General features: G+C 46.1%; 1 long non-coding RNA gene across 2 annotated transcripts in view; it reads right to left on the reverse strand.

Moving 5' to 3' along the window:
* LOC144229174 (uncharacterized) overlaps nt 1-23,465 on the reverse strand; it is a 47,688-nt gene that overhangs the window by 21,095 nt on the left and 3,128 nt on the right. For both annotated transcript variants that reach the window (XR_013334369.1, XR_013334370.1), the window contains exons 2-4: nt 22,780-22,979; nt 5,599-5,704; nt 5,223-5,303 (exon numbers count right to left, since the gene is read on the reverse strand). This is a non-coding gene — a long non-coding RNA (uncharacterized LOC144229174). The remainder of the gene's footprint in view (nt 1-5,222; nt 5,304-5,598; nt 5,705-22,779; nt 22,980-23,465) is intronic.

The following is a 23,465-nucleotide window of genomic DNA, read 5'->3' on the forward strand; positions in this document are numbered from 1 at the left end:
AGGGGAGAGAGCTCCCTGGAGCCCCCTCCCCACTCCCGACCTCCCCACCCCCTCCCTGAAGGTGGGCGAGAGGGAGGCCATGTTGCTGGGCAACTGGATGCTGTCCTGTGGTTGCCCTGGTGACAAGGGCTTGTGTGCACAAAGGGGTGCTTCTGGGTGCTTGCTGAGTGCCTGTGTAAGCAGGCTGGACTTTTCCACCATGATGCATTCCTGGAAACCATGTCATAATGCGGTTTGTCAAAATCTCTCAGAGGAACAGCATTTGGTCTCCGTAAGGGGTTCCGTTCCTGACTAAAGACGCAGCCAGAGATAAATCACAACTGTGATCAACAATCTGTCATAAGCAGAAGGCACCAGCGCCCAAGTATCCTCAATGAGTTCTGCAGCTAAAATTATGCTCCAGTCTCACCATGAAGCTATCACTTGACTGCACGTGAGGCCCTTTATATCATATTCATCCATTCACTCGTTCACAGACATGAAGGCTGGAGGAGTCACTGTGATTCACTCCGAACCTCATTGCCACTTCAGATGATTCATCTTCAAAGCCCACGTTATGGGTCGTAGTCCCAGAAAAAGATGTGTTGATGTCCTAACCTCTACTGCCTTAGAATGTGACCTATTTGGAAATCGGGTCTTTGCAGAGATTGTCAAGCCAAAATGAGGTCATTAAGGTAGATCTTAATACAGTGTGACTGGTGCCCTTATAAAAAGGGGCAAATTGGAAGACATGCACAGAGGACAATGCTGTGAAGAGACACAGGGAGAAGGCCCCATGAAGACAGAGGTTTGGAATGATGCATCTACGGGCCAAGGAATGCCAAGGATGTCAGGCAAACCACCAGAAGCCAGGAAGAGGCAAGGAAGGATTCCTCTACAGTCCGAAGGGAACACAGCCCTGCTGCTAACTTGACTTCAGACTTCTGGCCTGTGAGATCATACATTTCTGTTGCTTTAAAGCTGCCCGGCATGCACCACTTTGTCTCGGCAGCCCTAGGGAACTAATGTGGCCGACCATGGCAATCCCACCCTCTTGGCTCAATCCTGGCCAAGGGGCAATAAGGGGAAGACTACTGGGCTGTGTCTGAGAAAGGTTCCACTTTTCCTTATGCGTGTGCCTGGATGTGACTCCAGGAATTGCTGTAGCCACTATACCGGGAGCCTAAGAGGCAAAGCCCTCACAGAGGAAGGCAGGGAGTACGTGCACAGGACCCGGGACAAATGACCTGCTGAGTTGCCATTTGAGCCAATCCAGAGCATGGCCGGCCTCTGCGCATCCTGTCATGTGAGGTGATGCAGTTCCCTGAGGTTTAAGACAGAAGGTGAAGCAGAGTCCCTGCTGATACAAGTGTCCTCCATGTGGGGATCAGCTGTCACATGTGCTCCACCCTTCTCCCTGCCCCCTCCTCGTGCTGAGTGGGGCTCCAGCCTCCTTCCAGCTGCTATCTGCATCTCGGCACTGACTGTGGTAGATTGTTTGCAAAGATGGCTGTCATAGTTCCTCCTCGCCGCGCACTTCCCAATCCTACTTGGCCACCCCACCAGTACGAGGTGGTGTTCATCTTTCCATCCCTTAAATCCAGGCTTGACCACGTGACCTGCCCTGCCCTGCCCTGCCCAATGGGAAATTAGCAAATGAGACTCGAGCAGAGGTTTCAGAAGCACTTGGGAAGTCCGGCATGCTCTGTGGGTTCCCAGAAGCAGTGGGAAGCCCGAGAGCCTGAGGCAGCCTGCTGGAAAGGCCATGTGGAGGAGAACTGAGGCTTTCCAGCCGACAGTCGCCACTACCTGCCAGCACTGTGAATAAAGCTTTCTTGGATGAGCCAGCCTCAATCCACAGCGACATGAATGATCCCAGGTGGGACCAGGGGAAGCACCACTGAGCTGAACCCAGCCTGAATTTCTGACCCACAGAACCACAAGCAAATAACATGGCTACTGTTTTAAGCTGCTAAGTTTTGGGGTGATTTGTCACCATAGCAACAGCTAACCAAGGCACTGGCAGATGATCCCCAATCTGGCACCATCCCCTCAGGTTCATTCACAGGCCAGGCACTGGGTGAGGCACTCTGGATACAATCATGAGAAAGAACAGACCTCATCTCTGGTCTTTTTTTTTTTTTTTAAATTCTTTTTAAGTTTATCTATTTATGCTGAGAGACAGAAGGAGACACAGAATCCCAAGCAGGCTTCATGCCATCAGTGCAGAGGCTGACGCGGAGCTCAAACTCACCAACTGTGAGATCATGACCTGAGCTGAGAGCAAGAGTCGGACGCTTAACCGACTGCGCCATCCAGGTGCCCCTGCTCTCTTTTAATATTAGCACATGCCAGGCATTATGCCCAAGGTGTTAGATGTGTTGACCCAAGTGACAGTGTTAGTTATTACTACCACCTTACGGCTGAGGAAACCAAATCTCAGAGAAAGTAAAGAAATGGCCAGTTTTGCCAGATCGTATTTTCCAAAGGTGGCCACAGCGATGTCTGCCATCGGATATGCTCTCCGAGGACCTTGCTGCCCTCCCATCAGAGGGCAGAATATAATTCCCCTCTTGAATCCAGGCCGGCCTGTGATTTGATTATGAGCTAAGAGAATGTAGCAGGAGCCGCATCACATGACTTCCAAGGCAAGATCATGAAAGAAGCTACAGGAACTTTATGAGCTGGAGCACTTGCCTTCGAAGTCCTGAGCTTCTGTGCGAGGTTGCCATGCTCTGAGGAGCCCCGGGACACGCAGCGAGGCCCCGTGGGGGTGCCCCGTCTGACTACTCCCACTAGGACCCCGCCGACAGGCAACCCCTATCAAACTCCAGAAGATTCTAACCCCTCACTGTTGAGTCATCCCAGCCTTTGAATCTTCTCCCTTGAGGCCCGGACATTAGAAGTCAGACACAAGGTGTGCTCACTGCACCCTGTCCAAGGCACAGAGCGCAGGGACATAATACAGTGGGAGCTCTATGCCACAAAGACCGGGGATAGTTTGTTTTGCAACAATCATAATGAGGCACGTAAGTTTATCCAGCTGGATAGCAGGAAGGGGAATGAGGCTGGACTTTCAACCCTGGCAGTCCGACTCCAGAGCCCGAGCTCTTAACCACCACCCCTTCTACCTCGACGAGCCCTTCACTCCCATGCTCCTCAGCTTCCTCCCCAGAACAGAAGCGCATCTCCTCTGATACCACCCCATCTTCCTGCAAAACCACCGCACTCCCCACCCCAAGGGTCGCGAGGAAAGGAACAGGCTTGCTTCTCTCTCTGCTGTGCCCAGGCCATCACAGCTCCATGTCAGTGCTCTCTCAGCCTTGAGCACACAGCCTTGATGACTGCAGTTCCTGTTTTGGGGGTTTGCTTTGCTCCCCATCGAAGGCCGTGTGAAAAGACACCGAAGTGAACCTACTATGGGTCAGGCACATGGTAGGGAGACAAAGTAGAAGGAGCTCTGCATTCACTCCTTATTGCTCTTTCACAAACTGCCACAAGCTTTGTGGATAAAACAACACAAAGTTATTATCTCACAGTCCTGGAGGTCAGAAGCCTAAAATCAAGGTGTCTGCAGGACTGCTTTTCTTCGGAAGAGCCTAGGGGAGAAGCTGTTCCCTTCCTTATCCAGCTTCTAGAAGCTGTCTGCATTCCAGGCCTTGTGGCCCCTTCCTCCATTTTCAAAGCCAATAGCACAGCCTCTTCAAATCTCTCCAACAATCCTGACCCGCTCTTCCACTTAAAAGGACCCTTGTGATTACACTGGGCCCACCAGATTGTCCAGGAAAATCTCCCCAACTCAAGATTCTGAATCACATCTGCAAAGCCCCTCTTGTATGTAAGGTAACACATTCACAGGTTCTGGGGATTAGGACTTGGCTGTCTTTAGGAGGCCATCATTCCGCCCACCATGAGCTCTTGGGTGGAACCCCCTCCCTTGGGTGAGGTTATATGTTTATAGCAGAAACTGCCACTTTTTCATTCGCCAATATTCATCTTTTCTTGCTAGACACCTGCGTCCTATGCATGACCATGCAGCTGAGTGCTGGCCAATGGGGTATAAGCAAAAGTGATAAAGTGTGGGGCATGATTGCAGGCCTGCCCCATACAAGCTCACTTACAGGCCCGGCCACAGAATCCCCTATAGGCTCCTATATTTCTCATCTATGAGCTAAGTGAAGATGACTCCAGAGACACATAGGAAGGTGGAGTCCAGGTCCCCGAATGACAGTAGAATAGTATTTCTGATGACCCACATTGTATTCTGACATGAATTAAGACATTGACATTGAAGATTGTTGGTTACAGTGGCTAGCCCACACTGGCAATATACAACCGCAGAACTGTACTTTAAAAGAATTGGTATAAATGCATTTCATAAATTTTATAAGGCGTTTGATTTTGTAAGTAAATATGCTATTTACTTATTACATCGATAAGTTGATCTCTGACACAGATCACAGTAACAAGGAGGTCACTTGAGAAACACACACACACACACACACACACACACACACACACAATCAGGGATTACGCCTCTCACAGCTGTAGGCAAGAAGAAAGAAATCTGACTTATTTCTGTTCCGTATGGACTGCAGGATAGCAAGGAATCCTGATGAAAACACGTAACTGCAAACTGTAGCAACTATGTTTTAACCTCCTGTGATCTCCAGAAACGCTTCAATAAGCAGAGATCACCAGAAAATCTTGATTCTGAGACCAGGAACTAGTTCACTTGGCGACACAAGTTCATGTTTGCAGGGGAACTTGCCTGTGGATTCATTTATACGTTGTTTCCTTTCAAAAGGAGAAAAGACCATTTACCCAAAACCCTACAGGACCAATAAAACCAAAACCAGGCAAACAATAACAAGAGCCCAGTGATCAAAAAACTGGAGCTAGGAATTTCATGGGCTAAGCCAGGGAATGGGGGGCGGGGAGTGCATGCGCGTACACACACGTGTGTGATGGGGAGCCAGGGGAAGAGGCGGTCAGTAAGTCTACATGGTTTTGGAAACATAAGACCTTTTTTTCCAAAATGGTCCTTCTGGGCAAATGACTACAGGGTCCCACATCTAGATGGCCATGCAGCTGGCCAGAATAAAAGCTGAGGTTCCTGCAATTGTTTATCAGGGAACAGAGTCTGGGCCCCCCAGCCCTGGTGCCCACAAACATTGAAAGAGAAGTTGGGAAGAATCTGCAACCCCAGAGCACTTACTTCCAGACTATGTTCAGTTTCTTACCTGTGATACGTTGCGGAAGATCGGTTCCATAGCCTCATCAGGATTGGGCGCAAGGTGGGCCCTGAGGAGCCCCTGTTCCCACTGGCATAAAAAGACATGAAAAGTTCTGGAAGCCCAGGCAACAAGTGACCCAGCTGTGGAGCCCAGGACTGCAGCAGAAGGCAGCTTCTCCCGGGCTAGCCCCGAAGGACCCACTGGGGGAAGAAGGACACTCTCATTGGCCACACACATATTCTGTGCCAAGCTCTATGCTCTGTTTTAACATATAGTTCAGTTAAATGACAACCCTCTATGGTAGATCCTTTTAATTCCCAATTTAGAGATGGGGGATTGAATCTTAGAATGATTAGAAAGTCAGCCCCAAGAGCACACAGACCTTCATGGCAGATGGCATTTCAGGGGAGCCGAGTTCTCACACATCTGCTGGGAGGGCTCCAGCACACAACTGTTGGATCCCTTTCCTCTTGACTTGGAGGCTCCGACTGAAATAGATCAGAGGAGGGAGGCACTGTGGCCCTCGGTGCCACAATTAAAGCTATAAATGTTACCGGGGGTGAAACCGCTGACCTTGGCTGGTAGTGAGGGAAACAGCAAGCTGCAAAGCCAGGGTACATGGTGTGCACAAGTGGCCCTCGCCCCCAGCACCAAGGTGGCAGGCACAATGTGCTCCCATCTTGCTCACCTCTTGGGCCTCATATTTCACGGGCTCAGTGACTCTGGGACAGCACGAGGGCCCTCAGAACACTCTGAACCACTCATTGTTTACACAACAGCCGCTGCTATGAGCTTCCCAGGGTTCATCCCTGTGTAACCACCCATGGTAGAAGTGGGGAGACTGAGTCACCAAGAGGTTTGTTCCTAAATCAGGATTCAGAGACTCGTGAGAGCTAGTAAACTGGTAGACCATGGTCCCCAAGCTTGTTCATCAGCTATCTGATGCGCTGACTGTGGGCACACTTTAAGAAAGGTAGTAGCAGTCAGCATCGCCCAGATCATGCTTGACTTTACTTCTGTGTGGGCGGTGCCTTTACCCTTGAACCAGGTAGGGTAGGTAAGCAGCGGGAGCTCCGGGCGCTGGGGGGAAGGGCTGGAGGTAGAAAGGGCTCCCCCCCACTCCTCATTTCTAGAGACATCTGCCAGAACAGACACCTCACTTACCCAGAATGGGGCCTTTCTCTTCCTTGGGACAGCAGATGGAGGTCTTCCTAAGCCCCAACCAACCAGCCTGTTAAGTTTTTGTTCGTGATGTGTTTGTTCTGTGACAGTGTGTGATTGTAAGTCACCTGTTCTTTCTAAGTGGCTTTGGTTGTTTGTTACCTGAGTCCCAGCAGTCCAACCAGCGTTCCATGGATGTTGAAACCCCTTCTGTTCTTTTCTATAATAAAGTTGTTGCCCAAATCCCTTTCCTCCCTATGCAATGTCAAGCCACGATGATTTTCAGAATGGCACTGAAGTGCACACACTTACAGTGGGAACTGACTTGAGGGCATTTTATTAGACTGGAGATTGAGAAGAATGTGGACTCTTCAGGGCACCTGAGTGGCTCAGTCGGTTGGATGTCCGACTTCAGCTTGGGTCGTGATCTCACAGTTCGTGAGTTTGAGCTCCATATCGGGCTCTGTGCTGTCAGCTCAGAGCCTGGAGCCTGCTTCAGATTCTGGGTCTCCCTCTCTCTCTACCCACCCCCCTCGCTCTCTCAAAAATAAACATCAAAATATAAAAAAAGAAATAAAAAGAATGTGGACTCTTCTACAGAACTCTGATTTGGGTACTTTATCATTTAAAAAATTTTTAAATAATTAAGTAGCATTTATACAGAAGTGGCTTTCTCCAGGTCCTTAATTTTTATTGTTGAATGTTTTATTTAGAAATATCCTCAAATTGCTTACAGAAGGAGATGGGGCTGCTAGAAGAGAGAAGGAGGAGAGAAGAAACCAGCACAGGGTTGGCTGCAGGGGACCCAGAACATGTGTTAACTGCACCAGCGAATGGACAAATGAATGAATGAAACCATCATTGAGTGGTGTATCCAAGTGGCCCATCCTTCCCTCCTGCAAAATCGCATCCAGGCATCCTATGTACTTCACTCAAATGCTCAGGCCTCAGGCCCATCTTGAGGAACTGGGGATGACCTGAGACCCAGGCCAGAGCAGTGGCCGATGGGAGCCAGAAGCCCCGAGGCACCCACCAGCCCCTTCCCCTCCTGGGCACCTGCTGGTTTATCAACCCTCTTCTCCAAGTGTTCCCTCCTGGGCTCCTCAGAGCTCTCCACCAAGCATCAGCATGGGGATCATTCCTGTTGTCTACTGGGGGTCCTGGGCATGGAAGGCCACAGCTACCAGCCAGAGGAGGGCAGTCAGGGTGGACCAGAGTGGTGAGGCCGCCCCAAGCTTGGGGAGCAGAGCAAGCTCCCCGACAACATTCGCACACTTTGTTTCATCCTCCCACCAGGCAATGAAACTGTGTTGAGCTTTGACTTGTTGATTACATTATGAGAATAATAAGAAAACTGTATGTCCATCTTCAAATGCTACAGCCCTTCACCTCCGATTCTGGTAGCATCCCTGAGGGTCTGAGGCCCCCACTCCCCCTTCCCGCCCCCAGGTGAGCACTGCCCTTGATGATCAGAGGGCTGAGCCCCTCCTTGGGTGGTTGGGACCACAGAGCACACACTGCCTTTAGTGCCACACTGCATCCTGGTCCTGAGAGCTATGGGGTGGCAAAACCTGTAGAGCCATTTGGCCCCCCAACCCAGAGGCCCCTACTTTTTGGCTGCTGCTTACTGAAAATTTTGGGGAAAGAAGCAGTATGAAGATGGGTTAAAGGCATCAATCCTTAGTTAAACTCACAGACTACTCTCCTACCTAAAAACCTAGAGCATGAAGAAGTGATCTAAATGTTTTTTGGGGGTGAGGGGGCTCTCAAAATCTGCAAACTGCCAAGTTAGCCTAACTGACTGAGGGGCAGTGACCCCCAGGAGCCTTCAGAGGAGGGTAACTAGGATGGCTCTGACACATGAGGGACAGAAAAAAGGCATGGTAACATTCATCTGGAAAGCATGTGGGTGGCCACTATTTTCAAACCTCTGGGCAGCTCCAGTGGGGGACAGGAGTGTGCTTGTTCAGAGGGGCCTTGCAAGTGAGGACAGTGAAAGAAGGCCACATGGCAGCAAGCTGAGGAAGAGCCAACAGTCAAGAGCCATCCAGCAGTGGGACAGGCTGGCCTGTATGGTAGTGAGTTCCCCACCCCTGGAGGTATCCAAATATTTATTCATTCATTTACTCTCTCAATATATACACGTCTTAAGGTCCAGCAATAACCTGAGTGCCAGACAGGCAAGGTTCCTGCTGTCAGGGAGCTTATATTTTAGTGAGGAAGACAACACAAATAAAAATAAAAAGCCCAAATATATATTTAGTAGGGAGTCATTTTAAAAAATAGGGTTATGAGCGAGTGTCTGCCAGTGTCTCCTTGGCATGAGGTGGTAGAGGTCAATATCAAGCAGAAGCAGAAGGGCCTCTTAGCAAGGCAGATGTTAAGGGAGAACCAGGTGTGGCTCTTTGAAACCCCTTCCATTCTGAGCCCAAGACCTCACCTTATACTACGTGCCCATTTGTTCACTAATGACTACTGAGCGACTCCTCTCCAGAAGGCGGTATGGCTGAGGGAACCTTGAACAGAGCCCCCCCACCCCCGCTGTGTGGCTGGGGCCAGGGGGGAGCTCTGTTCAAGGTTCCTTCAGGAACCCTGGGGTGGTAGCTTCCCCTGTCTCCCCACTGCTACCTCCTCACATTCTGCCTGTTTCACCAGCTTGGTTGCATAATGCTGGGCCAGGATTTAGAGCCAGCACAGGATGGAGCTTGTAAATCTTCTCTCACATCATGAAATGCCAGCAATTTCACAGCCAGGGATTCCTGTTCTCATAAAGTCCCCACACCAGCAGACTCACATCTAAAAGCGTCCTCTGGGCTGATGGATTGATGTTGGAGCCCGTTCTGGAGTCAAACACGGGGGCAGGCGGCCTCCGCCACCTGCTTGGCAACTCTGAAGCCCCCAGAAGGGAAGGTCATGATTAGCAGGCCAGATCGCTGGGGCTCTGCCTGCAAAGCAACCCTCAAACATGGCGTCCTGAGGAGCAGAGGAACAGAAATGGTGGCTTCGCACTGGGAACTAAGACCACATTGGTGTTCAAGATGATTTGAGGGGAAAAATATGTCTGAGCAATATGCAAAGTTGTCATCCACATGGGGACACATCACTTACATTTAAATTTTTTAAATCTTTTTTTAATTTTATTTTTGAGAGAGAGAGCAGAGTGTGAATGGGGAAGGGGCAGAGAGAGAGGGAGACACAGAAAACAAAGCAGGCTCCAGGCTCTGAGCTGTGAGCACAGAGCCTGATGTGGGGCTCTAACTCACAGACTGTGAGATCACGACCTGAGCCCAAGTCAGACACCCAACTGACTGAAGCCACCCAGGCACCCCCAAATTTGCAGTTCCCACCCACGGAGTTCCTGCCCACAGAGGCTCTAACCCAGTAGAGTCTAGAATCTAGAAAGGAGCTCCTGCATTCACATGTTCCACAGGGAAAGATTCGACACTTAGTTCATAAGAAAAACCACAAAGGAACAAGAAGGACAAAGTGGCAGCCTTCCAAGATGGCCCCCAATGATCCCCAGTTCCAGGTATTTATGTGCTTATATAATCCCCTCCCCTTAGAGAGGGCTAGATCTAGTGACTCACCTCTACGAACAGAACAAGGTACAAAATGATGGAATGTCACTTTCAAGACTGCGTTACATAAAGACTGTGACATCTATTTGAGTTCCCCCTCTTTCTCTTGCCCTCAGAGAAGCCTGCCGCCATGTTGCCAGGCACCCTGTGGAGAGACTCATATAGGAAGGAAGTGATGTCTTCCACCAGTAGCCAGCGAGGTCTAGAGGCCTGACAGCAGCCCATGTGTGAACTTGGAAACACATTCTCTCCCAGTCGGATCTTTAGACAACTACCCCACTGACACCTTGATCCCAGCCTTGTGACTGATCCTGACATTAAGCACCCAGAAAGGTACTCCCGGATTCCTGATCCACAGAAACTTTCGGATAGTAAATGTGGGCTGTTGGAAGCTATTACGTTTTGGGGATAATTTGTTATGCAGCAATAGATAACCAATACAGACATATGTAACAAAACGTTAATAGTGGTTTATGTCTGAGTGGTGGGATTATGAGGGATTTGTATTTTCTTCCATTTGCTTATCTAGATTTTCTGACTTTTTATATTCCATGAATCACATCCAAAATGAAAAAATGAAAACTTTTCAGATTATATCCAAAAAGACTTCTGGAGGAAAACATAGGAGAAAACCTTTGTGAACTTACACGAGGCAAAGGTTTCCAAGATGAGTCACCAAAAAAAGGGGACACTCATAAAAAGATAAATTGGGCTTTATCAAAATTCAAAACTATTGTTCCTCAACAAACATTAACCAAATAGGAAAGACAAGCCCCAGACCAGGAGAAAAGATTTGAAAATCATAGATCTGATAAAGGACAGGTTTCCAGAATATATGAAGAACAACAGGAAGTAGACACATAACCTAATTAAAAAATGAGCAAAAGATTTGAATAGAATCTTTTCTATTTCTCCAAAGAAGACACACTAATGGCCAATAAACACGGTCATTAGGAGGATGTGAATCCAAGCCACAGAACTATACCAATACACGCCTATCAGAATGGCTAAAGTTGAAATGGCAAGTGTTGACCAGGATCTGAAAAAAGTGTCACCGTCATACACTGCTGGTGGGAATGTAAAATGTGATGGCTACTTTGGGAGCAGTATGGTGGTTTCTTAAAAAATTAAATATGAACTTGCCAGATGACCAACTCTTAGGTATCTACCCAAGAGAAGTGAAAACATGTCCACACAAATACTTCCAGGCAAATGTTCATAGCAAAACCTGGAAACAACCCAAATTTCCATCAACAGGTGAATGGATAAACAAAATGTGGTCCATCCGTACAAGATGCTATTTGGCAATAAAAAGGAACTTAGTCCTGACTCATGCTATATCACCATAAAACACTACCAAAACAGTATGCTATGTGAAAGGAACCACACAATAAAGAACATATATTGTGTGGTTCCGTTTATACAAAATGTCTAGAAAAGGCAAATCTACAGCTAGAAAGGAGATCAGTATCATCTGGGGCTGGAATGGGAGTTTGACAGCAAAGGAATAGGAGGAAATATTCTGGGGTGATAAAGATGTTCTAAAACTGAGCCATAAGGGATGGTTGCATGATTGTGCACGTGTACTAAAAAAAATCACTGAATTATACACTTACAGTGGGTGAATTTTATGTTGTNACCATAAGGGATGGTTGCATGATTGTGCACATGTACTAAAAAAATCACTGAATTATACACTTACAGTGGGTGAATTTTATGTTGTGTAAGTCATACCTCAATGAAGCTATAAAAAAAGTTATGTCTATAACCTTGGACTCACTAAGTTCATGTCAAGGGCATAATCAGAAATGTACACAAAGACATATCAAGTGTGCTCATAACAGTTTTTTTCTAAGTTAATGAAAAACTAGAGGTAATCTAAAATGCTTAGTAACAGATAATAAATGACTAATAAGTAGTGATGCACTTGATAGACTAGCATGCAGCCATTGAGAATATATTTGTCAAGAATTTTTAACAACCTGGGGAAACGCTTAGGATAGAGTACAAAAGCTATTCTGGCAGCCTGATTTCTCCATGCGCAAAGAGTCTATATATAAATGTTTATTTTTAAACACACTTGAATTTGTTCTGTGAATGCATCTGTACATGCAACATAACCAGATGTATATATATAGTTTTTTTTTTTCCTTCTGGACATGTAGAAATAGTAAACAGCTGGTGATTATATAAGTAATTCTTGTTTTCTTTGTCCTTTATCTTTTCTGATTTTTTCTTCAAGAAGTATGTATTCATTTTTAAATATGAAAAAAAACGACAAAAAGAAAGAAAAGCCATGGCAGGCCTCTCTTCTCTTTGTCAGAGGAGGGGATGTGGCTCCCTGAAAGAGGGGTGCACCCTGGCCACGGTACGATGCTATAGAGGGCTCTCAGCTGCTACAGATATAAACGGCAATGAACATCCCAGCTGGGACTCCTTGATCTTACAACAGGGCCAGCCTTAATGCAAGGACACTTCCTTTTCATTAGCCAAGAGGAGGCACTCCTGCCAGGGAAAGGTCTCGGGGGCTGATTTGTCACTGCAGTGAAGGGAAGGTAGCAGTGATTTTAGAAACAGATGTGTGAGGCTTAATAGGCACTGCTGGACAGATACCATATAATTTCACTCATATGTGGAATTTAGGAAACAAAACAAAGGGAAAAAGAGAGAGACNCACTCTGTGGAGTCTGGGATGAGCTACAGATTTAAACGGAATCTCGGTTTCCCCACCTATAGAGTGGGAGACAGTTAGACTGCCTATTTCCAAAAAGGAAATCTACATCATTGGTTAGTAAAATTCGAGGAATAAAGAAGTTATAATCGTGCCCTGGGGCTACCATAACAAATTATCACAACCTGGGTGACTTAAAACAACAGAAATTTATTCTCTGAAATTCTGGAGGCTAGAAATCCAAAATCAAGGTGTTGGTGGCATGCCCTCTCTAAAAGCTCTCTGGAAGACCTCATCTGGCTTGTTCATGGCGGAATCCGCAAAGACTAGAATAGTAACAGGTACAGGCTCAACAGAATTTTTACAAACAACAAACTGGTTAATAATTCAGAGGACAGTGGATTATGTTTTGCTTTATGATAATCTTTTTGCTCCTAAAAAAATAAAAGCAACATACATTCATTTTATAAAATATCAAAAACACACATAAGCAGAAAGCTTAAAATCTGCCAGAACCACACCTTTTCCAGATAAATCATCAGGTGCTAATATTATTGCATATAGTTGCCCAATATTTATATGGTAACATTTTTTTAAACTCATACTCTAAACGCATTGTTGTAACCTGATTTTTACACTTAACATTTTATGAGTAGCTTTCTGAATCATTACAGATATTCCTTGACCTACCCTGCAGTTACATTCCAGTACACCCAACCTAAGTGGAAATATTGTGAGTCAAAAATGCAGGCATACATTGGAGATACTGCAGGTTCTGTTCCAGACCACCCTAAGAAAGTGAGTATCACAATGAAGTGAGTCAAATGAATTTTTTGGTTTTCCAGTGCAAATAAAAGTTATGTTTCCACTAATACTATATTTTATTAAGTATGAATAGCACTGTGTAAAAAAAAAAAAGCTCTGTACATATCTTCATTTAAAAATAATTTCTTGGGGCGCCTGAGTGGCTCAGTTGGTTGAGCGTCTCACTGTTGGTTTTGGCTCAGATTATAATCTTGCAGTTTGGGAGTTTGAGCCCTACATCGGGCTCTGCACAGACAGTACAGAGCCTGCGCGGGATTCTCTCTTTCCCTCCCTCTCCCTCTACCCCTCTCCTGCTTGGGCGCACGCATGTGCGTGCACTCTCTCTCTCAAATAAATAAACATTAAAAAAACAATTTCTTGCTAAAAACTGTCTACCATCATTTGAGATTTCTGGGAGTCATAATCTTTTTGCTGGTGGGGGGTCTTGTCTCAGTGTTGATGGCTACTGACAGATCAGGCTGCTGGTTGCTGACAGGTAGGGTGGCTGTAGCGATTTCTTAGAATGCAACAACAATGAAGTTTGCTGAATCAATTGACTCTTCATTTCATGAATGATTTCTCTGTAACACACAATGCTATTTGATAGCATTTTACCCACAGGAGAAGTTCTCTCAAAATTGGAATTAGTCCTTTCAAACTCTGCTTCTGCCTTATCAACTAAGTTTATGGAACATTCTACATCTTCTGTTGTCATTTCAACAGTCTTCACAGCCTCTGCACCAGGAGTAGATTTCATCTCAAGAAAACTCTTTTTTTCTCTCCTCAGGAAGCAACTCATCATCTGTTCAAGTTCTATCATGAGATTGTAGCAATTCTGTTCCATCTTTGGCCTCCGCTTCAAATTCTCATTGTCTTGGTTTTCCTGCCATGTCTGCAGTGACTTCCTTCACCAATGCCTCTCTTAAAAAGTCATCCATGAGGCCCAAAATCGACTTCTTCCAAACTCTTGTTAATGTTGATATTTTGTCACGAATATTCTTAACGGCATCTAGAATGGGGAATCCTTTCCATAAGGTTTTCGATGGGCTTTGCCCAAATCCATCAGAGGAATAATGATCAATGTCAGCTATCACCTTACAAAATATAGTTCTTAAACAGTAAGACTTGAAAGTCAAAATCACTCTTGGATCTATGGGCTGCAGAATGGATATTGTATTAGCAGGCATGAAAACATGACCTCGTTGTACATCATCAGAGCTCTTAGGTGACAAGGTACATTGTCAATGAGCAGTAATGTTTTGAAAGGAATCTTTTTTCCTGAGGTCTCAAATATTAAATATTCAGTGGGCTTCAAATATTCATAAATCATGTTGTAAACAGATGTGCCGTCATCCAGGCTTTGTTGTTCTATTGACTGAGCACAGGCAGAGTAGATTATACATAATTCCTAAGGGCCCCAGGATTTTTAGAAAGTTCCATGAGTAATGGCTTTAACTCAAAGTCACCAGCTGCATTTGACTCTAACAAGAAAGTCAGTCTGTCCTTTGAAGTTTTGATGCCAGGCACTGACTTCTCTTCTCTAGCTATGGAAGCCCCAGATGACATCTTCTGATAGAAGACTGTTAGGTCTACATTAAAAATCTGTAATTTAATGTAGCCACCTTCATTAATTATTTTAGTTAGATCTTCTGGATAGCTCACTCTGACTTCTAGATCAGCACTTGCTGCTTTACCTTGTACTTTTATGTTAGAGACGGCTTCTTTCCTTAAACCTCATAAACCAACCTCTGCTAGCTTCAAACTTTTCTTCTGCAGCTTCCTCACCACACTCAGCCTTTCTAAAATTGAAGAGAGTTAGAGCCATGCTCTGGATTAGGTTTTGGCTTAAGGGAATGGGGTGGCTAGTTTGATCCTCTACTCAGACCACTAAAACTTTCTCCCCATCAGCAATGAGGCTGTTTAGCTTTCTTATTATTTGTGTGTTCACCAGAGTAGCACTTTTAACGTCCTTCGAGAACTTTTCTTTTTCAATTACAACTTGGCTAATTGTTTGGTGTGAGAGGCCTTGCTTTTAGCCAATCTCAGCTTCCTTACTAAGCTTACTCATTTCTAACTTCTGATTTAAAGTGAGAGACAGGGTGCCTGGGTGGCTCTGTTGGTTGAGCATCCAACTCTTGATTTCAGCTCAGGTCATGATTCCAAGATCATGGGGTCAAGCCTCACAACAGGCTCTGCTCTGAGTGTAGAGCCTGCTTGGGATTCTCTCTCTCTTCTTCTATAACTTCATAGCTCATGCACTCTCTCTGCCTCTGTCTCCGTCTCTATCCAAAATAAATGAATAAATAAATAAAATTTTAAAAGATAGACATGACTCTTCCCTTGACTGGAACACCTAGAGGCCATTGTAGGGTTACTAACTGGCCTAATTTCAATGTTCTTGCATCTCAGGGAATAGAGAGGCCCCGGGGAGAGGGAGAGAGACAGGGGAATGGTTAGTCAGTGGAGCAGTTAGAATATATACAACACTTAAGTTCACCACCTTATATGAACACGGTTCACAATACCCCAAAACGATTACAATAGTAACATCAAAGATCACTGATCACAGATCGCCATAACAAATAATGAAAAAGTTTGAAATAGTATGAGAATTACTAAAATAGGATTGCACACACAACTAGTAAGCAAATCCTGTTGGAAAAATCGTTCCAATAGACATATATGGTGCAGGGCTGACCCAAACCTTCAGTCTGTTCAAAAAACACAAAACACTGTATCCACAAAGTGCTATAAAGCAAAACACAATAAAAGGAAACATGCCTGTTCACCTAACCAGCCTATCGTAGCCTCACCCAGCCTATCAGCCCAAACGTGCTCAGAACATTAGCCTACAGTTGGGCGAAATCGGCTCCCACCAAACCTCTTATATAATAAAGTGTCGAATACCTTGCGTAACGTCTTGCACACAGCACCGAAAGTGGAAAACAGAACAGTTGTAGGCCTACAGAATGGCTGTGAGGGTATCAGCTGTTAAAGCCTGTGATGGCGTGGCTGACGGGAACCTGCAGGTCCATCGTGTCACTAGCCCAGGAGATCAAAATTCAAAATTCAGACTACAGTTTCTACCGAATGGGTGTCACTTCCACACTACTGCAAAGTTAAAAAATCAGAAGTTGAGGGGCACCTGGGTGGTTCAAGTCTTGATTTCAGGGTCATGAGTTTAAGCTCTACATGGGGCTTTATGCTGGTAGTGAAGCCTACTTAAAAAAATTAAAAAGCAAACAAACAAAAAACTCCTAAGTAGAACCACTGCAAGTCAGAGATCATCTGTATATACTATCCGACACTATCAAGTTTTTTGGGTGTATGGTGGGATGACCTATTGAAATGTTAACTAAGGTTCCCCTACCCTTCTGAATGTTCTCTTTTTCTGAGACTCTTCACCCAGTTAGACAGCTGTTGAACTAAGCTGGTATCCTTGTCTCAGGAAAGGGACCATGTAAGAAACACAGATGCCATTCAAGCTTTGAAGTGGCCGATGAAAGATGACTGCAGATGCTTTGCCCCGGCTGCCATGAAGAAGCAGGGTCTATGTCCCCTCCTGGTGAAGCCAGGTGAGTTTTGTGGTTCTGCCAGTAGAATAAGGCAGAGGTGATGTGTGACCCGTTGTGATGCCCAAGACTGAAGAGACTGATGGAAATTATGTCCTGTTTCTGGAGCCGGATCTGAGAGCCTGCTCATGACAAGGCTGACAATCCCGAGGCCGCCATTGTGTAAGAATCCCTAACTTCATGGAAAAGCCCTGGAGGATGAGACTTCGTGTGAAGAGAGAATGTGAAGCTGTGGAGCGCTCTCACACCAGACATGGGCATGAAGAACCAGCACGGAAGGGTATCCTTCAACCCTGCTCATCCCTACTCAAATTCCTGCCCGGGGCACCTGGGTGGCTCAGTCGGTTAAACAGCTGACTTTGGCTCAGGTCATGATCTCACGGTTCATGAGTTTGAGCCCCGTATTGGGCTGTATGCTGACAGCTCAGAGCCTGGAGCCTGCTTCAGATTTTGTGTCTCCTTCTCTCTCTGCCCCTCCCCTGCTCACACTCTGTCTCCCTGTCTCTCAAAAATACACATTAAAAAATATTCCTGCCCCACAAAACAGTGACAAGAAGGTTGCTAGATTTAGCAAATAAAAACAGAGGACATCCAGTTAACTTTGAATTTCAGATCAAGAATGAATAATTTTTTAGTATAAGTATATCCCCAATATTGCATGGGTTATATTTATACAAAAAAAAAGTACATGATCTAAAATTCAAATTTAACTGGGGTTAAAACATATAGTATTTGAAGATAAATTTTAATTTTGTAACATTTAAGAATAAAATACGCAGGTAAAACATTCATCATAGTTCACCTGGCAACTCCAGACCAAAATAAAATGTATGTTTTTATACCACCAACTTGTTTGGTAGTTTGTTATTCAACAACAAAAATCCTAACCAGCAGCAACAGAAAGGAATTGGAGATGGAGAATACACCACACGTAGAGCTGTTTTTCTCACTCTTGAAAGGAAAACAAAAACAAACCCAAAATAACTTCTTCGACGAGAGAAGAAGAGAAAGAGAGAGGCTGGGACAGGAGCAGGGTCTTCTGCACTACTCTGTCCCCTCCTCTCCCAGGCAGAGTCCCCTCGTGTAGGAGTGGGTGAGGGAAAGGACAGTGCCACACTCTCAGAAAGCAGAAGGAAACAGGCTTTGCTTTCAGGGTCGTCGAGGGCATTCGAGAGACGCCCTGGACTCTGAGAGGTCACAGGATCACCGCCACGGAGCCAGCACACCCAGAGGGCCTCAGGATGGAGGAGCCTGTGTGGACAAGTGACCCAGTAACAAACGGCAAGGAGGCCCCCTCCCTGCAACTCCTACCGCCACCCCACTTCAACCAACACATCACTACACACCTTCCCACGCCCCAGGAGAGGGGTCAAGGCAGCCCCTGCCCTTATTGGGATTAATTTCCCCCATTTAGTGAGACGTGTCTAAGATAAAACTCATTTCAGGCACTGGAAATAATGACATGTACGTTTCTAGCCCACCTGAGTTAAGAGATTAAAATTTCTACCCGCTACAGCCATAAACCATTCGGTACCGCTCTGGTGTTGATGTATTTAAATTTGAAAACTTACGTTTTTGTACGTTAATACTAATACCCCTCAACTCCATTTCATATGCCACGTTCAGACTTCCACCAATCAGCTAAGAGACCGTTTCTAGCAGTTCCTCGGGCATTGCCATGTCAACTGATTAGGGAGCAAGCATTCTGGAGCGAGACTGCCAACATTTGCTGCCTAATGGCTGTGCGTCCATGAGCAAGTTACTTAACCTCCCTGGACCCCCCTTCTTTATCTATAAACTACCAATTACAGTCATAATATCTACCCCATACCATTGTTGTGAGGCTAAGGTTAATATGAGTATGTTTTTATAAGTTTCAGCCACCATGCACTTACTCGGAGATCGCATTTGATGCGTACTATTTTATAAAAAGCTGCAGAAAGTAGAAAGGTTGACGCATAATCACTAAACTGTGACAAAGATCAGAAATCAGGTGGGAAGTCTTTATTCTCAAATGAAGGCCCTTTGGATTGCCAACTGCAGGTTCAATGGTTAAAGAAAAGAGCCAGGTTCAGGGAAAACATACAAAATCTGAAGATGCACCCTAACAGACTCAACGAGCGCCCCACCATATCCCCTCAGCGTCAACAATTCCATGTGCTCCAGCCTGGCTTCCCCCCTACCTGCATTCAAACTTTTGTCTCAGGTGTTACTTTTGGGGAAACCCAGACTCAGACACATGTTATTCAAGACTGTGTCTAAACAGTTAGGCATATTCAGTGATCTAATAATGTGTTTAAAATGGTGGGGGGGGGGGAAGGGGAATCGCAGATATTAACATCTTTTCCAACTTTAAAAGTGTAGGAGTGCCTGGGTGGCTCAACTGGTTAAGCGTCTGACTCTGGATTGTGGTTCAAGTCATGATCTTTCAGTTCATCTTATCAAGAGCCATGTCAGGCTCTGCGCTGACAGCTCAGAGCCTGCTTGGGATGCTTCCTCTCCCTCTCTCTCTGCCCTTTCCCCTCCCCACCAGCACATGAGCTCTGTCTCTGTCTCTCTCAAATAAATAAATAAACTTTCAAAGCTATTGTTAGTTTTAGGGTGTCGGGGTGGCTCAGTCGGTTAAGCGCCCCACTTCAGCTGAGGCCATGATCTCACAGTCTGTGAGTTCGAACCCCACGTCAGGCTTGGTGCTGACAGCTCAGGGCCTGGAACCTGCTTCGGATTCTGTGTGTGTCTGTCTCTCTGCCCCTCCCCCTCTCACACTCTGTCTCTCTCTCAAAAATCAATAAACATTTTTAAAAAAATTAAAGCTATTGTTTTTTCCAAATAAGCTATTGTCTCAGCTTCAAACATTTGAAATTTGGGAGGATTTCTGGAACGCTCCTGTGTGTGAAAGTCGAGGACTATCTGTGATTCAGTCACTCCTTCTCTTGATGAACTTTGGGTTATTTTCAACTGCTGCTAGCACAAACAATGCTTCAACTAACATCTCTGGCAAAATCGGTGCACACATTGTGGATTCTCTCGGAAGCACAATCCCCAAGAGCAGCATTACACGGCCTCAAAGGATGTGTATCCACCTCACCGAACTCCTCCTTTGAAAGGCTCTCCTAGTTTGCCCTCTACCTCTTCCCTAGGTCTGGCTTCAGAAGTCTTTCTCAACTCCCATTTTCTGCTCATCTGTGATGATGCAGACATGGCCTTTGGCCTTGGCCACGACCTCTGCAGGGCAGGTGAGTTGCAGGCAGGGAGCTGAGGCACTGTGGACACCAGGCAGGGGCAGGGCTGTGGGTCCAGTGTCAGTGTTAAGAGACGGAGATGAGAGGAGTCAGGGTCTAGGTCAAGGCTGGCCCAGGGAGCAGGGCCAGAACTACTTGAGAACTGAAACTTTTTTTTTAAATGTTTTTATTTATTTCTGAGGGGGAGAGAGAGACAGCATGAGCGGGGGAGGGTCAGAGAGAGGGAGACACAGAATCTGAAGCAGGCTCCAGGCTCTGAGCTGGCTGTCAGCACAGAGCCCGACGCGGGGCTCGAACCCTCAAACCGTGAGATCATGACCTGAGCCGAAGTTGGATGCCCAACCGACTGAGCCACCCAGGCGCCCGGAGAACTGAAACTTTATGCAGGGTCATAGAGGGTGAGGCCTCGCCGCACAGAGGGCGGCTGTGAACGCTGCCTCACGTGGAGATGATAACAATGATCTAGTAGGGTTTTGAGAAGATGAAACAGACTGAGACACGTAAAATGGCTTGTCACCATCCTTGGGACCTATAAAGTGCTCGATACATGTAGATCTGATCATTACGTTCCCTGGAAATTATTTTCAATCTGTTTCAGGGAAATATGAATTGATTCAACCATTAATTATGTCCCCCATGGTAAGTATTTAAAAATGACTTCTGAAGGGTCCTAATTTAAGAACATGGGGGGGAAAAAGTGTTTCATTACTAGTGCAGTACCAAATGGAGGATGGTAGACTGATAAGAAGTTATGCTAATTGGGAAGGCTCTGTGAGCCAGGGCAGGGACCTGCATGGCCCATAGGATACCTTCATGCAAATTAGGAAAAGAAGCCCCATTTTCAGGTTAAAAAAGAAAGGTGGAGAGAGTAGATTTCTGCATAACCTAAACAGCTCTGTGGGCCATACAGCAGCGCTCTCTCCATGGACACATATCACAGAGTCACCCTTGGGGCTGGCAGCACACACAGGCAACCCCACCCTTCGTGAGGCAAGTTCAAAGTCTCAGGGGCCTGCAAATCAGGCACTAACAGGCAGCTAGAGTGCAGGCATTATAGGATGCACACATGTACGCCAAGTTAATGCACAAGTCCAAGTGCCATTGTGAATTTAGGTCAAAAGTAACTCTCCCCTGCTACCTATCTGGCGACCTGGAGTCCCTGTACCATCTGGTGTGCACTCACATAAGTTAATGTAAATCTACCATGTGCGAGATGGCCTTAGATGTAATGCCCTTGAGCAGTGCACTTCATGAATTCCTGAACATAGACCACAAGGCACTATCCTTTCAAAGTCTACACCACCAGCTGGTGGTAGGCTGCTGCTCCTCAAAACCTGCTCTAAGCTTGGGGATGGAGCAGACTTCAGGGATTCAGGTAGGGAGGGGCTGGGGAGGCCAAATTCAACCCAAGCCTCTGCCACCTCTTGAGGTAGGTCTCTGGGCTCAGACCTGCCAATTAAAGGCCTGGAAGATGAAAGAGGAAGGCTTTGGTAAGCGGCTGGGCCAGATGAAAGCCAAACCCAACTGGTGTTTTACAGCCTCCTAAAGGGAGGATTTCTCAGCGTGTCTGGCATTTTGCCGTGAGCATTTTTGCCACAAAACTCATTTGCTGGAAGGCAATTCTACCAGAGAAGATAAAATAATGAAACCTAAAAGAGGGACATGTAAAAGGATATAATGAGGGGCACCTGCGTGGCTCAGTCACTTGACCATCTGAATTTGGCTAAAGTCATGATTTCGCAGTTTGTGGGTTTGAGCTCCGTATCGGGCTCTGTGCTGATGGCTCAGAGCCTGGAGCCTACTTCTGATTCTGCATCTCCCTCTCTCTCTGCCCCTCCCCCACTCATGCTCGCTCACTCTCTCTCAAAAATGAATAAACGTTAAAAAAAATTTTAAGGATACAATAAAATATGAAAAACATTTATAAAAATTCATGATAAATTTCTTCCTTCATTAACAGAGGTATCAGTTTTGCAAACACTAGAATGGGACTTGCACCGTGTGGTGAAAACTGCTGCCCGTTCTGGGCATGGGGAAGAAAGGCTAAGACTCTAATGCACTTGTACCTGAGCTTTGCTATCGTGGGGACTGGTACGTTCTCCCTGTCCTGCAGAGCTTAGTGCACAGTCTGGCCTTTTACTTTCTATTTCACGCCTCCAGGAAGGCTTATCACCGAATCTTCTATCAAAGTAATCTCTGTAGTTGTTACCATCCACCGTTTTAAGACCGCCCATCTACTGGTCACAGTAAGCCCATTGTTAAGGCTTGCTGAGATTCACATACAGCAGTCCCCCCTCATCCGTGTGGTCCAAGACATGGTCCAACACACACCCCCCAGTGGATGCTTGAAATGGCAAGTGGTACTGAACCCTAGATGTACTGTTTTTTCCTAGACATACACACCTAGGATAAAGTTTAACTCCTAAGTTAGGCACAGTAAGAGATTAACAATAATAAAATAGAACAATTATAACAATATGCTGTCATAAAGATTATGCGAAGTGTGTTTCTCAAAATATCTTATCCTGTACTCACCCTTCTTCCTGTGCTGATGGCAGATGATAAGACGCCTACGTGATGAGATGAAGTAAAGTAAATGACCTAGGCAGCATGACCCAGTGGGCTACTATTGACCTTCTGGCCACACGTCAGGAGGAGGATCATCTGTTCTCAGAGCAGGGCTGGTCACAGGTAACGGAAACCCCAGAGCGCAAAGAGAGGATAAGGAGGGTCTACTGTAACATAAAGGTGAGAACTTTGTCAATGGAGAAATAAAATGCAACTGACAACTAGCTTCAATACATACTCCGCCGAAGGCAGTGGATTCATCAACAGGGGAATGTAACCAGCCAGCCAGTTATTTTCTTTTACTGCAAAACTGCCTTAGAGTTGATTAGTTATGCCGTGAAAACGCCTGTGCTCAAGATGTTTACAACGGAACTACCTCGAGCTGATTCTAGGTGCTGCTCATTATGCCCAATCAAGAGCTTGTACTACAAAACCCTGGAAAGACTCTCACAGAGGCTTTCCCTCCATTCTTCTGACAAATCCACTCTCTCATGGATCCTTCTCCTGGCCTCACCAGCAGGCCTCCCAGGGGGCAAGCTAACTGCCCCCAGATTCTGGCAACAGCCCCACCCACTCCTGCACCTGACCCTGCATACCTGCCCCTCCCCAGCAGGAGCCCTGGAGCCCAAGCTCTGCATCCCACCAGAGCCTGA

This window comes from Crocuta crocuta, unplaced genomic scaffold (assembly GCF_008692635.1).
Source record: "Crocuta crocuta isolate KB4526 unplaced genomic scaffold, BGI_CrCroc_1.0 scaffold233, whole genome shotgun sequence".
In the NCBI taxonomy this organism is placed as follows: Eukaryota; Metazoa; Chordata; class Mammalia; order Carnivora; family Hyaenidae; genus Crocuta; species Crocuta crocuta.